The sequence below is a fragment of the Ambystoma mexicanum genome, chromosome 1q (assembly GCF_040938575.1).
Source record: "Ambystoma mexicanum isolate Mex_15411 chromosome 1q, UKY_AmexF1_1, whole genome shotgun sequence".
NCBI lineage: Eukaryota > Metazoa > Chordata > Amphibia > Caudata > Ambystomatidae > Ambystoma > Ambystoma mexicanum.
In genome coordinates, this window is record NC_090922.1 from 1061549331 (window position 1) to 1061565532 (window position 16202).

Consider the following 16202-nt stretch of genomic DNA (forward strand, 5'->3'; position numbering starts at 1 on the left):
TACTCATGGAATCGCTCATGATTTTGTTTCGAGGACACATACATTGGCACAAAACGTTGCAAACGTGCCCTGTCCACCAAAAGCAGACCTCGTGGAACAGTTCACTTCCCGGTACAAATGATTAGCAGCTATTTATTTGTTCAACAATGTTTACATAAAGTGTCCAAATAAAGCATCCAAATTGTCTCTTGAAATGTATCCTCTCAATTTCTTTTGCAAGAAGTGCCTTTTGGAGGATGCCATAGAGTGTAATACTGTGCTTTCACACTTCCCACTTTCGTCGGGCTCTTGTGGGTGCTTCACTGATCGGGGGGAGGGTCAGATGGATATCAGCATGAAAGCAACTTTGGGGTTCTGCAGTTACCTTACCAAACACTTGTCCAAACAGCTGAATAAATACACGTCCCACAAAAGGAATGAGACCTAGGCTAGATAAAATACTTGGCACGCAAGAACTACTGACTGTAAGCAAAACAGCACATCAAAGGGGGTTGTTGGTGAGAAATAGGTGCATTCTGACCTATATTTTTATGGAGGCATGTGTTCGGGGTCGTTGCTATCAGATGCCTTATCACAGGGGCCGACCTTTGATTTGCGGCCCTCGGAGTCTTACAATTTCAAAACGCATTGAGGGTAGGTATCAGCGTTACCAGAATATAGGACCAATCCTGATCAGGTATATGGGAGGTGTAACGCTTACCTGAAGAAACTCTGCAGAAGCGCCCTGGAAATTCTAGGTGGTATTTTCTCTCCTAGACCATCAGGTTAATTCTGTAAGAAAAAACAGGGAAGACTAAGCCATCTAGCTAAAACTCCTTTTCTCTAGCTCAACCTAGACCCTAATCAATAGGACTCTCCTTATGGTTCAAGAATGTCACCAAGCTCACCTTAACTTTTAGTGTGTGGGGCTATCCATCCTGATCTCAAGCAGGGGCGCAAGTTCTGAAGAATGCGAAGTAATATAGTGGAGTGGGCCTCGGGATAGGGTAAGTGACTAGAAAAGGAAAATGCACTGCAGTGAGAAGGGAAACGGATTTTCCTAAATGGGCATTGACTAGGTTGGCGCTAGAAGGTGATTACAGGAACCCTTTGCGCATCATGTGCGGGCAAACATAATGACAGGTTCATAAATGTAACTTGGAGACAACCAAAAACCTCAAAACGGGAAAAGGAAAAGGGCAAGAAGCTTAGCAATGACCCAAATAAAGACTAGAAACTGCGTTATCTTATCTCTAAACAAATGTCAAAGATTGTCAAGGATGGCACTCTGTCAAGAGTGGCACAGGGCCCCCAGGTAGGGTTTGGATGGCTGTGTTGATGTAAGGTGATAGATAAGTACACACACAGCAGGAAACTCATCAAGAAATAAAAGTAGGCAACTGTAGTTGTGAACAGAAAGGGGCAGGAAATACAAAGATACAAACAAACTGGATTCCCTCTTGGGGTGTATGCAGATATGGAAAAAGTGTTCCACGGACCTTTGGAAACTCCAGCCTTCTGCACGGATTACTATTACAGAGGCCCACTCTGTCTGCTCATGGCTGGGAACAACAGCTGTGGGTGTCTGTTAAACAGAAAACATGACAAGGGAAGGGGCAGAGGTTGCCTGCCGGAAACCAACAGTCAAGCTCTGTACAAAGGATCAACATAAGACACAAGAGAGACAAGAACAGAAATAACCAGGGACAAGGAAGTGGTGTGCAGTCATAATGTCGACATCAATAATGTCGACAGTCAAAATGTCGACAAATTAATGTCGAAAATCAATAATGTCGACATACAAAAATGTCGACATTTTACATTAATGTCGACATTTTTTCGAAATGTTGTATAAATAAATAAATATATATTTATTGTTGTGTTGTATGTGTTGAGTATGAGGGGTGGGGGGTGGCAGGGGGTATTGGGTGAGAGGGGTTGGGGGGGACATCCCCATAGTAAATGATATTCTTTTTATTTATTTGTTTATTTATTTATTGAATAATAAATAAATATATAATTACTATGTGTTGGGAATGAGGGTGAGAGGGTGGTTGGGGGGGGTGTGGGGGGGTGTCAGGGGGGTGTTGGGTGAGGGGGGGTTGGGGGGGACCCCCCCCATAGTAAATTAGACTCTTTTTGGTTATTTATTTATTGAAAAAATAAATAAATAAATAAATAAATAATTAGATTGTGTTGAGTATGAGGGGTGAGAGGGTGGTTAGGGGGTGTGGTGGGGTGGCAGGGGGGTGTTGGGTGAGGGGGGGTTGGGGGGGGACCCCCCCCATAGTAAATTAGACTCTTTTTGGTTATTTATTTATTGAAAAAATAAATAAATAAATAAATAAATAATTAGATTGTGTTGAGTATGAGGGGTGAGAGGGTGGTTAGGGGGTGTGGTGGGGTGGCAGGGGGGTGTTGGGTGAGGGGGGGTTGGGGGGGGACCCCCCCATAGTAAATGATACTTTTTGTTGGTTATTTATTTATTGAAAAAATAAATAAATAAATATATAAATAATTAGAATGTGTTGCATATGAGGGGTGGGAGGGTGGTGGTGTGGGGTGTGGGGGGGTTGCAGGAGGGTGTTGGGTGAGGTGTTGATAGTGTTAAGGGTTTATAGTCATATTGTCGAAAAAAAAATGTCGACATTTTTTTTTCGACATTATGACTTTTTACATTAAAAGTATAGAATGTCGACATTATTATTTTCGACATTATTTTTTCGACATTTTTGTCTGTCGACATTTTTTTGTCGACATTATGACTATAAACCCAAGGAAGTCTAAGAGAAATCTAGCAGAAGGGAATGAAGGAAGAAACAGTACAATAGAAATGGGTCAACTAAAGGGGAGGACAGAGGATCCAAGGAAGAGAAGGACAGGGATCAAGAACAAGGGGTTGCAAACAAGGAAGAGAGAAAAGAAGCAGCAGCCAGGAAAGAGGGGGGCTGCAAACAAGGAAGCAGGGCTGCAGTACCAAATGGTGCAAGGTACAGAAAAACTGTAGTGGATTTCAGAGGACTGTAGTAGGCTGCTAGGCAGAGAGTCCAGAGGAGCAGGACTGAGAGCAGTAGTAGGCGGCAGACAGAGAGCCTAGAGGAGTAGGGTGTTAGGGAGAATTCTCAGTTTAGGCTGAATTTCCTAACCTAGTGAGTCCCCCAGCAGCTTGCTGGATTTTTGGGGTTTATTTTTTTCTCCTGCCAAGAGTGAGACTCTTTTACCCTCACTCTTGGACATGATTTGAGTGTATTCCTTTGACTCTAGTTGTGTTTAATGGGCTATGGGGTCTTTTACTCCATAGGGCTTCATGTGTTTTTGTGATGTGTGTTACACAGCACCCTCAGTGCAGTAACACAGGGGTGTCATAGTGACCCCCCAGTATAGACTCCATACCCTGGGACTGACTACTGTCTCCCAGGGCATGTAAAGTCACCATTGACTTTACTAGTCGTGAATTCTGAACAGAACCAGTACAAACCATCATAATGTGGACATACTGGCCGGGGCAGTTGGATTGCCCCGGGGTCTGTTAGTCGAGGGGGCACGTCTCCGTCCCCCCTGATCGAGATTTGGCTGGTGGCAGTGGATACTACTTTTTATATTCAACCGCGAATATTTCTCTATGGGATTTTCCCACTGTTCGAGGCTACTATCTTTATTTATTTAATTACGAAAGCCTCGAACATACCGCCGGTTTATTTAATTATTATTAATTCTCCGGTTGGTATTTTTTGCCAAAACTCAGTTCTAAAATGGCGTTTGTGTTCTCTTCTGTGACTCTAACCCAAGTCGAGCCCTTTGTTCCACTTTTTTGGCGGGCTTCTCCACAGAAGCCCTCCAAAGTGGTGCCACTCTGTCTGGGGTACTTAGGAGGGGTGGAGGGGAATTTAGGCTCCCTGGACTGAGTTGCCTAGGCAACTCAAGTCGCACTCCGTCCTGATTGGCCCAAGTGGTGAGCCGGCTGTTTGAGTGACAGCTAGGCTGAGTGAATGGGGGTTTTTTGCATAAAAGCAGGGCTTTGGGGACTGGAACTCCAGAAGTCGCCATAGGACCTAAGAATCCGACGAGGGAGAAGCTGAGCCGACCTGCTATGACGACACCACCGGTGGAGCCCTGCTGAACCGTCTCACCACTTTTCCCAACGACAGAGGAGATCTCCTGCCGGAGAATCTTCTTCCTTTGAATGGTGGGGATAAACAGTTTCACCATCTTTTCACCTTCCTGACGCATCTCGTGGCCGCCTTGCCTGTGCCAAGCACCCTGGCAACCGGAATACCACGTTTTACCACGACCGCGAAATAAAGGGTAGTACCTTTAACCGGGAAACTCCGCGGCTGGTTTCTTCCCTGGCAGTGCAACGACCTTCATCTTTCCTCCAAGTCGAGATCTTCTCTTCCTCTGGACGACGCCGATACTTGCACCCGCTGCCAGGAACAACTGCGACCGCTTGAGGAGCCTTCCCACTTAAGGTACCGTGTTCCGCCTGGCTTCCCTTGCCACCGACTGTACGGGGTAGATTTAGCCCCCGGCTTTCGAACCTGGGTTAGCCTGGGACACCCTGGCTACACTTTTCTGAGCCTCTCTAAACTCTTTTCGAACTCTCTGCAAGACTTTCAAAGCCTAATGTAACTGTGTGATCTTGGGCGCATTTGTGCTCTGCTCTCTCTAAGAGTGGGCCCAGCCTATGGACTTTGGCTCACCAGTGACTTTTGATCTTCTGCCTTGCTAAAAGTGTTCCTAAATCTTAGAGCGGTGTATCTTCACATATTCTGTCTTTTTTCCTCCCTTTTTCATGAACTTATTGGAGTGCCATCTATAGTTAAGCGCTCACCTCTGTCTGGAAATAAGTGGTGTTAACTAAGACTTGTCTGATAAGGAATAAGGGTTGTGTATATCATAATAGTAACTCTGTTTAGAGTGTTTTACAATAAGAGTGCTGGAGTGTTTCACACAGTGTGTTTTTAAATAAATAATTATATACTTTGATACCAAAGCTCTAGTCAGTGTTTGCTTGTGCTATTGTGTCTGAGTGCCTATTGTGTATACTTTGCATACTGCCTAACTCTTCTTGAGGGAAGTCCGACTGCTCAGCCACAGCTACCAGGTAAATCTGGGTGGTACAGACTGCTACCAAGTGGGTTTACTGCTAACACCTCTAGTCCTAAATCTTTTGCAGTGTTCCCAAAGGGAACTGCACAGGTTTCTGCCTAACATAGGGCAGCAAGGAGCGAACCCAAAGGAACAAGGCGTAGAGGTAGAGAGACCCGAGGGTCAGGGCTGAAAGCAGAAGAGAGTAGCAGACTGCAAGGCAGGGAGCCCAGCGGAGCAGAGCAGCAAGGAGCGAGCTCAGAGGAGCAAAGCAGCGAGGCAGGGAGCCCGGAAGGCTATGGCTGTAGGCAGTGGAGTGTAACAGGCTGCAAGGCAAGAAGCCCAGAGGAGCAGGGCTGTGAGGCAGGGAGCCCAAAAGGCTAGGGCTGTAGGCAGCAGGGTGTAGCAGGCTGCAAGGCAGGAAGCCCAGAGGAGCAGGGCTGTGAGGCAGGGAGCCCAATGGGCTAGGGCTGTAGGCAGCAGGGTGTAGCAGGCTGCAAGGCAGGAAGCCCAAAAGGCTAGGGCTGTAGGCAGCAGGGTGTAGCAGGCTGCAAGGCAGGAAGCCCAAAAGGCTAGGGCTGTAGGCAGCAGGGTGTAGCAGGCTGCAAGGCAGGAAGCCCAGAAAGAGCACTGGAACAAAAGCAGGAAAATGCAGTAGCAGGAACAGCATACAAATTCGAGACAAAAGGCAAAAAGGGGCTGGGAGGACTATTGATGCAAGAGACTGAGCTCCTGCAGGCAGCTGCTTAAATACCGCCCTGCCCTGTACTGAGGCAGGCTAATTGGCAGCACCTGGAACAGCACACCTATAGCAAGGTGCATTGTGGTACATGTAGTTAGTTGAGTTATATAAGAAGTCACGCAAATGGGAATTAAGTACCAAAGTGTGAATAGGAGTTGTTCCAAGAGTATTCTGAAGATAAATGAATAACAAATAGTCCATGATGGTTGCCAATGTGTGCGCCCATGGTGCAGGCATGACACAGATATTGCAGAAAAAACCTGCTGTGCACTTTGAACACTAAGTACAATATATAATCTATGAGTGCATGTAAATCCAACATTTAAATAAATGTACTTGCGTGAAACGTTTGAAACAGGGCTTGAATCTTGTTCATAAAACCCAGCTACGAACGGTAACAGCTGCGGCTGACTCGAATTTCTCGGCCGCAAATGACAGGGAAATCAGCTGTTCTTTTGGACAGGAATTCTAGTTACGGTTAACAGGAAACTGGGAGAATTCAATAACGGAGAATAACTACGAACAGAAGGAAATAATGGGACACGGGTAGGGACTGAAAACAGTGAGAGATTTCAGTAAAAGGACTATGGAATTATCTGTGGAACTTCTGTGACACACAGAGCTAACGGTAAGCGTTGCTGTACTGGAGCAGTCACGACGCGAAGCATGGACCTCCAGGGGGGCGAGGATTAAAAGGAAGATGTGGTCTGAAGCCTAGACTGCAAGTTAGTTTTAAAAGGACACAATGCTGGCGGCCATGATACGAAGGCATAGTGTTAATTTTCCCAATAAAGCCTATACCTACTCAGAAGCAGTTCACCAGCAATGCCATGCCAGAGCCCAGCCCTTCAAGACCCTCTTATGTGAATTAACGCCTAGTGTCCTGCCCGTGATCATGACAGGAGGTGAAGTTGAGGTGGTGCGGCGTTAGGGTCTGGTGACCAGATGCGTTCAAAGGGAACAGGGGTCATGGGTTTAGGGGACCACGGCCTGGCAGGAGGGGGTTGCAGCAGCGCTTGCTCTAACATTCTCGTACGAGCACATTTTGTCAGGGCTCGAGACTCGCTACTTGCAAACATTTTTTACGTGATTTTCCGTGTTAACAGGAGACGGGCTGAACTGACAGGTGGTGGGGGCTGGCTGTGCGAGTCGCCGGGAGAGTGTGAAGTTCTCCAGAGGGACATTATAAATAAGGCATTTGAAAGTAAACTAACGGTTTTCATTAAAAAAAAGTAAATCACTAGAATCACGCAGCACTGGTGGATGGCAGCAAACAATTTGTTTTTCAAAAATATTTCAATGCCACTGTGGTCTGCAGGGCTATTCGCTCTCATTGGGAGTGAAGGTCAGCGCCTTTGAATTTTGCTTGTGAGCTAAGCACGCCCACGCATTGTACGCAGTATAAGGTTTGATTGTTTTTCGCCCTTTGAAGAAAGGGAGGATTCCGAATGGAATGAATGAAGGGAGGTGTGTAATACCGTCAAATATGATAAGGTTCACCATTCCAAAACTGGACAAAGGAACATGTAATTTCAATTTATGAAAATTCGTTGATCTGAACGGACACTCTGCATTATACTGAGAGAATGGAAATGCCGAATATTATGTACGTTTTACTGTAGACGAACGAGTCAAGGTTTCATTTTCTGACCGTTATTGCTGGCTTACATTGTAATGGGTTGTTTGTGGCATATTGCAACGACACGCAAAAACAACCTGTGTGTACTTGTCTTTGTCCCAGGCACATGGGCAGTCCAGCATCGAAATGCATGTAGTCCACATCTGGGTTCCACCAACGCCAAATTCTATGCTAATATTTAGTTAAAATGCAGTGTTCTTCGAATTCTAGCGTCAGCTTCCGCATCCCATTGCAAGCTAAACATACTCCATAGCACTAACCCCTCAAGCAAATTGTAGACTACTTTCCACAATGTTTTCCATGTGTTTCCATCGTTTCACATTTGTGTTCATCATTAGTTTTCACACGGTGCAGAATTAATGGGTAAATTGATCAATTATAATGACGAACAGCTACTTTGACACATTTCTGTTATGTTTTCCACACAGCTACATCCTGCCTTTCTACGAATGTCATTGATTCCAGATACCAATTGATGGCTTCTTTAGCTTGCAGCTGCATAAATGGTTGGATAACTATGATGCTGTTTTGGGACGATCGCCCTAGGCCGATATGCCCTTTTGCGGTAACAGCGATAAGGAGCAACCTGACATCGCTTACGGTGGCCTAGCGCCAAGCTGATGCTGAAACCTTGCGATTCACGGTGCGTCCAATGCGCTTCTTATACCCAAAAGGAACACCGTGTGACTCACGATAAACATTTGTGGATCGAGAACAAAGAAAGAAATTACCAATGTGGTTGAATATGGCAATTGCCGGATGTTTTCGGAGCGTTTATTGTGAAATAAAACTTCATTATACATTGCAGAGTATTGCCATTTGCTTTAGAAATATAGTTTTGTATTAAAAATAGGGCTGCGCTGTGTTGTGAGAAGGTGTGTGTTGATATTCCGGGTTCTGCGTCAACACGTAGGTGATGACTGGGTGCGTTTGGCTATGCTGCTCAGTAACATCATGGAGATAGGCGGAGAATATCGCTAGGTTTGGTGATCTCTGCCTCAGGGGCGGGGGATATGATTTAGTGCTGCCAGGGCAGTTCACCTTAGGGCGATGCGGCAAGGGATAAGATGAACATAAGATGACTGCGCCCTGCTGCCTGATTTTGCATGTGTAAAAGTGAGGAAAACTTTGGTAAGGTGCATAGGAAATGTTTGGACGATCGATCAACGTATGCTTAAAAACACATACCCAATCCCTCAGGACAATAATATTTTTGAGCGCACTATTCCTTTAAGTTCCAGAGGGAATGGCTTCCCTTCCCTAGGATTCTCTCCATCAAAACAAAACGTTCAAAGAATAACCAGGTTCTGTATAGTTCAATTCTTATTGTAATTGGTTATTTAGAACGTGCTTAATACTCAGAGGTTTCCAAGCGCTGATCCGGGGATCAAGCATGGGATTGCTCTGCGTCGTCTTGCTTCCAAGGCGAGCATGTTGCCCCCGAGCTATCCTCCAGAGACAAGGGGATAACTCTCTCCTCTTGTGTTGTAACTCAGTCCAGGGGAAATGACTCCCTTCCAGGCCTTTTCCCAACTTCAACACAATTCAAATCTTTAGGGCAAGGGTCTTGCTTAGGATTCGCCTTTCCACAGTAACACATCTTGGGCGCAGGCCCCAGACTCTCAAAACACTTTGTATACTCCCCTGCCAGGTCCTCTTATACAGTTCTTTTACACAATTTGGGTGTTAATTGCAGATCCGCTCTTCACCTGGTGTACTCTCCTGCCAGGGCTTTAGAATGCAATCTCTTTCACATTCAGTACAAGGGGGCATGGATCTTCACCAAGTAACTTTATGGAAAAGTACTGTGACAATGAAGATGATACTGATCCCAATGATGATTACTCTCTCTGCCACTCGCCTGCCTTCAGGGTTCGTTCCCAGATTGGGACACTGTCTGCTCTGCACCTGCGTCTTGGGTCCTCCGACGTATTCCATATCTATGACAGGCTCCGAAAGCAGTACCAAGCAAGGAGGTGGGAAAAGAATTTAGAACACAAATTTAGCATGCCCCATCAAATTGCGGAATAAAGGACTGCCTTGCCAAAGGCCAGATCCTGCCCTCTGATGGAATCGAGGGAGTAGTGACGTACAAAAGTATGTACTGAAGCCCAGGTGGCTGTATCATAGATGTGACTAATAGGAACACCCCTCTGCAGGGTAGACGCAGCCACTCCCCTGGTAGAATGGGCCCGCAAGCCAGACGGAGGGTCCTTACCCGCCAAGCGGTAACACTCGGAGATAGCTAAAATAATCCAACGAGACAGTCTGTTTCGTCACAGCTTGTCCCAAACGCTTTCCAGCATAACCAATGCAAAGTTGATCGTCCACTCTGATCCGGGACATGCGCGAAATATAAAAGCTCAACGCTCTCCTAGGATCAAGCCTATGGAGCCTCTCCTCTTCCTTACCAGGATGTGGAGGAGGATAGAACGCCGGAAGAACAACCTTCTGGCTCAAATGAAATTCCGAAACCACCTTCGGAAGAAAAGAAGGATGAACTCTAAGGACAACCCTGTCCTTATGAAACACAGTGAAAGGTGGCCTAACTGAAAGTGCCTGTAACTCACTCACTCTGCGAGCGGAAGTAAACACAACCAAAAACACAGTTTTCAAAGTTAACAGTCTCAAAGGGCAAGAATGTAAAGGCTCAAACGGAGCACCCATAAGAAACTTAAGAACAAGGTTCAAATCCCAACCGGGCACCAGAAAAGGTGACGGAGGGAACACATTAGTGAGCCCTTTCAAAAACTGAGAAATTAAAGGAATCTTAAAATAGGAACATTCTTCAGACGAGCGCCTAAATATGGACAGCACCGCCACGTAACCTTTAATGGACCCCACTTGCAAGCCCCTGTGGGCCAAGGAAAGCAAAAAAGACAGAACCATGGGAATGTCACATTCAAAAGGATCCACATTCTTAAATCTGCACCAGTCGCAGAACTTTCTCCAACGGCAACGGTACAGAGACTTTGTTGCCGGCCGCCTGGCCGAGAGCAACACCTCCATCACGTCTTCAGGGAGGACCCAATCCATATACCTCAACCTTTCAGAAGCCAAGCGTGAAGGTTGAGGGATCTGACCTTTGGATGGAGAACCTGACCCCCTTCCTGTGAGAGCAGATCGTCTCGGTAGGGAAGACGACGTGGAGGGCAGATGGACAAGTCGAGACGGTCCGGGTCCCACGACCTCCGGGCCCACGCCGGAGCAATGAGGATCATCCGGGAACCGAACCTCCGTAACCTCCACAGTACTTGCGGGAAAACGGGGACTGGAGGAAACGCGTACAGCAGTGGGAACGACCACTCCACCACGTATGCGTCTCCTAAGGCTCCTTTTGGAGGAAATTCCTGCGAGAAAAACCTTTCGCACTTCCGGTTGACACTGGCGGCAAAGAGATCTACTTGAGGGGTCCCCCAAAGGACAAAGATCTCCAGGAGAATCTCCTGAGCCAGCTCCCACTCGTGAGAGACCGTGCTCTGCCTGCTCAGAGCGTCCGCCATCTCGTTGTCGTCTCCGGCCAGATGAACAGCCGAGATCGAAACTTCCTGCTGGATGGCCCAGAACTCGAGCTGCATCGCCTCCCTGCACAGAGGAAGCGGGGCGGTGGTCAATCCGAACGGCAGGACCCGAAACTGAAAGTGCGAGTCGTCAACCGCGAACCTCAGGTACTTCTTGTGCTTGGGATGGATCGGCACATGGAAGTAAGCATCCTTGAGGTCGGGATACCAACCAGTCCTGAAGTTGAAGGGCCTGGAGGACTTGAGAGAGAGTAACCATCTTGAACTTGTCCTTCCCGAGGAGTTTGTTCAAACCGCGCAAGTCCATGATGGGTCTCAATCCCCGTCTTTCTTCAAAATCAAAAAATAAGGGGAATACCATCCCTTGTTCCTCTCTGCTACAGGCACCAGTTCTATGGTGCCTTTCTCCAGCAGGGCTTGAATTTCCTGCGCAAGGAGCGGATCCGGACTCTTCAAAGAGAGGTTCCCAGGTGGATTGTCGTGAGGCCTCTGCCGAAAAGGAAGACAGTAGCCGTGGGTTATGATCTCCAGAACACACACATCTGAAGTAATGGCTTGCCACCCTACAAGATGCTGCGCCAGCCTTCCCCCAACCGGCGAACCATGGGACCTGACCTCATGACTGAGCGGTAGCGGCTGCGGCGTTGCCTGAGGGCAAAGAGGCAACTGCCCGAGCGGCCTTGGCACCTCGAGTACCCTTGTTTCCACCTCTGGCACTCTTACAGTGTCCTCTTTGACTGCTAGCTCCTCTCGCTTTACTGAAGGACAAGTAATAGCGAAAGGAACCTCCCCTCCATTGTTGACCCCTAGGACGAAAAGGCAGAGGTTGTCGAACTGCAGCGCCCAACGACTACGCTGCAGCTTTGGAGGTCTGCAACCTCTCAAGGCTCTCGTCAGCCTTGCTGCCAAAAAGATGTTCACCGTCAAAGGGCATGTTGAGGAGCCGGGACTGCACATCAGGAGCGAACCCAAACTTCCGCAACCACGCAAACCTGCGTATTACAGTGCTCGCCGCCATGGACCGGCTGACACAATCTGCCATGTCCAAACCCGACTGAACGGCCTCACACATGGCATCCTTGCCATCCTGAACCATAGCAAGGAAACCATACCGTTCGTCCCCTTCGGGAATACGTTCAGCCGCTAATGCAACACAGTTCCACAGAGTGTGTGTGAAACGAGACAAGGCACATATGGAGTTGGCTGCCTGAAGCGCCATACCCTCTGAAGAAAACACATTCTTCGCCCAGCCGTCAAAACGTTTGTCGTCCCTATCAGGAGGGATGGTAGGATACGACGCCTGCTTTGCCGGGGCCGTAGCCGCCCGCACCACCAAACTCTCTGGAGTGGGGTGCCTGGACAAGTAGCAGGGGTCGCTACTGGCTGGACGGTATTTTCGCGACAAAGACTTGCCCACTGCCGGGAGACTCTCCGGAGCAGTCCAAGCCGCCGCTACCCTTCTGTGCAGAGCCATATGAAACGGCAAAACCGGGTCAGTGGGGGGACCAAGATCAAGGATGTCCATGAGATCATCCTGAACGAACTCCCCTGGGGGAGCGGACCAACCCAAGTACTCGGTGACCCGAGACATAAGGCGCCGATACGAAGAATCGGCATGAGTGCCAGGCTCCGGCCTACAAAACTCCACCTCCGGAGAGGTGTCCAGTCCACTGGCATCATGCAGTGACTGCCTCAGGTCATCAAACTGGCTATGGCCCGATATAAGCTCATCTGGTACCGTAACCGGAACCAAGCCGTCATCAGAGCCTTCATCACCCTCTGAAATGTACTCCAGGTGGGGAGAGGAAGACATCTGGGGACCAAAGCAGTGTCTGACCTTAGCCAGAGCCTTTCTAGGGGCGAACTCCGTGCCACGGGGCCCCTCCGACACCACCGCCACGAAAGGCGTCGAGGGCGCTGACCGAGTCGGTGCCGGCATCGACGGCGTCGACACAGGCCTCGAAGCCGGAGCTCCGAGCGTGTCCCTCAACGACCTAGGCGCCGACAGTGTCGACGCGGAGCCTCGAGAGAAATCGGCGACGACTTTGGCGCCACAGGCGTCGACGTCTTCTTCCAAGACGGCACAGGATCACGCGGTCTGGAGCGCGTCGAGGACCGGGACCTGGAATGGGCATGGCGAGAACGGCTACCCTTGTCCGAGCGGGACCTCTCCCGCGAGCCGTGACGACCACCCGAGCCGGAAGGCATACGATCGGTGTCTCTCGACCGTTGCCGACCGACCCCACTCAGAGGCGTGGACAGGCCGGTGCCCTGCGATTCAATAATCACTACCATCTGCTTCCCGAAGGAAGCCCATTCCTCCGGTGTCGCTTGCATGGAGGAATAAGCGACCCACTGACGGGTGGAGTCCTCGGAAGAGGACGGGGAAGGCGACCGATGCCGGCGCTTCCGGGAATGCCTCAAAGAGGCAGAGGAGTGGCGAGACCGACTCCTGGAAGGAGACCCACTGGACTTCCGATGATGACGCGGAGAGTCACCCCTCGAGTCATCCGTCGAAAGCCCTGCAGACCTCGACTTCCGGGGCTTAGACACCTGATCTACCGACAGCTTCTTCTTGCGTTCCCGCAATGCCTTTGCCGTGAGCGACTGGCAGTCGACACAGTCGTCCGTATCGTGGGCCTCCCCGAGGCACCAGAGGCAGGCGTCGTGCGAGTCCGTGACCAACATCTTGGACCCACAGTCCCCGCATTTCTGAAGCCCGGACGCGGGGTTGAAGACGAAGTAGACATCGCCAGGAACAAGAAAACAGCAACTCCAAAGAGTCGAGGCGTACCGAGATTCACGAAGCAAACACGTTTGCGGAAAAAACAGAATCGGGTGACGTCAGCCGTCGGAGGAGGTCCTCGGGGACGGCGCATCGACGCAGGACGCAGACGCCGAAGATATTCCGAAGCAGCACAGCTGTGGACATTACCCGTCATAGATATGGAATATGTCGGAGGACCCAATCCCCTCGAAATAATGATTGGGAGTAGTGAGGGATCAATAATATGAGGTGAACACAAAGTGGTAGTATTCTCAACATCAAACATCTTTGATAAAAGAAAAGAGGTGGAATAAAGGCCTTGCTGTGCCCATCCTTAAGAGTGTTTCCCTAGCTAGGAAACTACAACTAAAGATCAGCCTGGGAATTGTCATCAAAATTAAGTCAACTGTCCTTGTGTCCAAAATATACCCGACCCTCACACTAGAAACAAGAAGAGTAGGGTAAAATGTCACCGACATAAGTTTAGCCAAAAAGTGCTCGAATGTAATGCAAATAAATATAGCCAACAAAACGTGGTTTATCCCAAGGAGACGTCCTCGGATCCAGAGGAGAGTACCCTTCTTAATTCAGGAAGGATGGCAAATGTGACTTTTCCAAAGAAAGGCTCCCTTAAGAATGTCTTTTCCAAGCAACAACTTCTGACAGCTGGCAGAAATGTCTCTTTTAGAGATCAAACACTCCAAGGATGGCATCACAACTGCTCAATGATAACTTCCCGGGATGCTCCCCTACCAGGAACCCTTCAGAAGATTTGTTAGATCACCTGGTATAGTCTCCTGCCAGGTATCTATTCACAAGGTCTTTTCCTTTGATGTACTTCACAGGAATTACCTGGTATACTCCCCTGCCAGGAATCCACCCCTTGGTCTTGGCTAATTCCCAGGCATACTCTCCTGCCAGGTATCTCTTCCCCAAAGGCTCACTGCCTGATGAACAGGACTTTATGTTCTCTTAGTATAGCACAGTTGTACTCCTGCACGGTCTATACTTTATTGGCTCTAAATACTGCTTGTTCCAATTTTCCCCATATTGGCATTTCATATATGGAGCCTTACACAAGTTAACCTCTTCACCACGTGTGGCAATGTCTGTTCTAACTTTCTCCATATTGGCTTTTCAGATATGGAGACTTGTACAAATGCTGCCTTTCAAATCCTTCATTAAATTTATCTACTTGAAAAAACCGTTGCTCCAACTGCCCCATCTAGACATTTCATGCATGAGGATTTGTGCAAATTCAGTCTGTCTGCTTTACTTATGTGATATTCAACATAATCTTTAATTGTTTCTGCGCCTGTCGGTACACCCCCAGAGTTGCCACCATCACTGGGCCAACTCACCCGTGTTCTCCCGCCCATGCCACCCTTCGGCGACAAAGGCCTCCCTTGCGAAAAGCAAATCCCGCTTTGCAGACCTTGCTCCAGCTTCCCAGTCATCTTCGCGTTCACTTTCCGGTAAAGCTGGTGTTTTCCAGCACAACCGCTCTCTGCACAGCGTTGCTGCTGCTGCCAGTTCTGGTGTGGCTCTTCCCTGGTGCCTGCCATGCTTCCCTGGATCTCCTGCCGGAATCCGTATATATAATAAAAAAAATAAAACGAATGGAAGATTTGACCAAATTTCGGCCGAACAAAAATTACATACAGCTGAACATTTTGACCAACTCACCCATTTGTTTGCATTACAGTGAACAAGGGCAGCAGTGGCTGATGGGATGTCCCCTGCACCCTTGGTCACTAATGTGTGCGGGGGTGCCCCCCCACTCCCGCTCCAGTCTCAAAGTCTATAAAAGAAATTAAAAGCAAAGCGAACCCTGCAGCACTGGTTCCCATACAAGCAAGTGAAAGGAACCGGGGTCGCAGAGGGATGTTGGAGATGGCGGCACACAAGGTGTGTTGCCCACAGGTACGTAAGGGAGTGTGGGTCAAGGGGATAGACTGAAATGTCTGGGGGAAGAGAAAACCAAAAGTTATTTTCGGTAAAATAACATTAGTTTTTTTTCTCCTTCGAACATTTCAGCTTCGATTTAATCTTGGTAATCCTCTCCTGCCACACTGTTATGGAATGATGACAAGCAGCACCTTGTAAGACTTTGCCTTCCACTGCATGGTTCGTTCCTGGACGTCTGTCTTCACTCGCGGTTCTGCTTTCCACTTCACCTCTGATGCTTGGCTCTCCGACGCCGATTTGAAAATGCAAGCCATTTTTTAAATGTCCCACACAGCTGATCTCCACCATAACATCTAGCCTATGTGTGACTTGAGGTTTCCTTCAATTGCTACCAACTATTTCCTCCTCTCAATACTTGAGGCGTTGTGGGAGTCGTAGTCCACAGGATTGTTGTCAGGAACAAAAACAGAGTAACAAGATTTTAAATGTGAATTATATGCTTCTGAAGTGTGAATGTTACTCTGCTCATAATGGCAATATGCCATTAGTACTTTAGGT

At 48.4% G+C, this 16202-nt stretch overlaps 1 protein-coding gene across 10 annotated transcripts in view; it reads right to left on the reverse strand.

The window, feature by feature from the left end:
- The window catches only part of KYAT3 (kynurenine aminotransferase 3), a 597660-nt gene that overhangs the window by 468142 nt on the left and 113316 nt on the right, over positions 1-16202 (reverse strand). For 4 of the 10 annotated variants that reach the window (XM_069641751.1, XM_069641747.1, XM_069641746.1 and 1 more), the window contains one exon: positions 701-771. The exons of the other annotated variants lie outside the window; for them this stretch is intronic. The gene's annotated coding sequence lies outside the window, so the exon portion shown is untranslated. The remainder of the gene's footprint in view (positions 1-700; positions 772-16202) is intronic. 10 annotated transcript variants of the gene reach the window in all.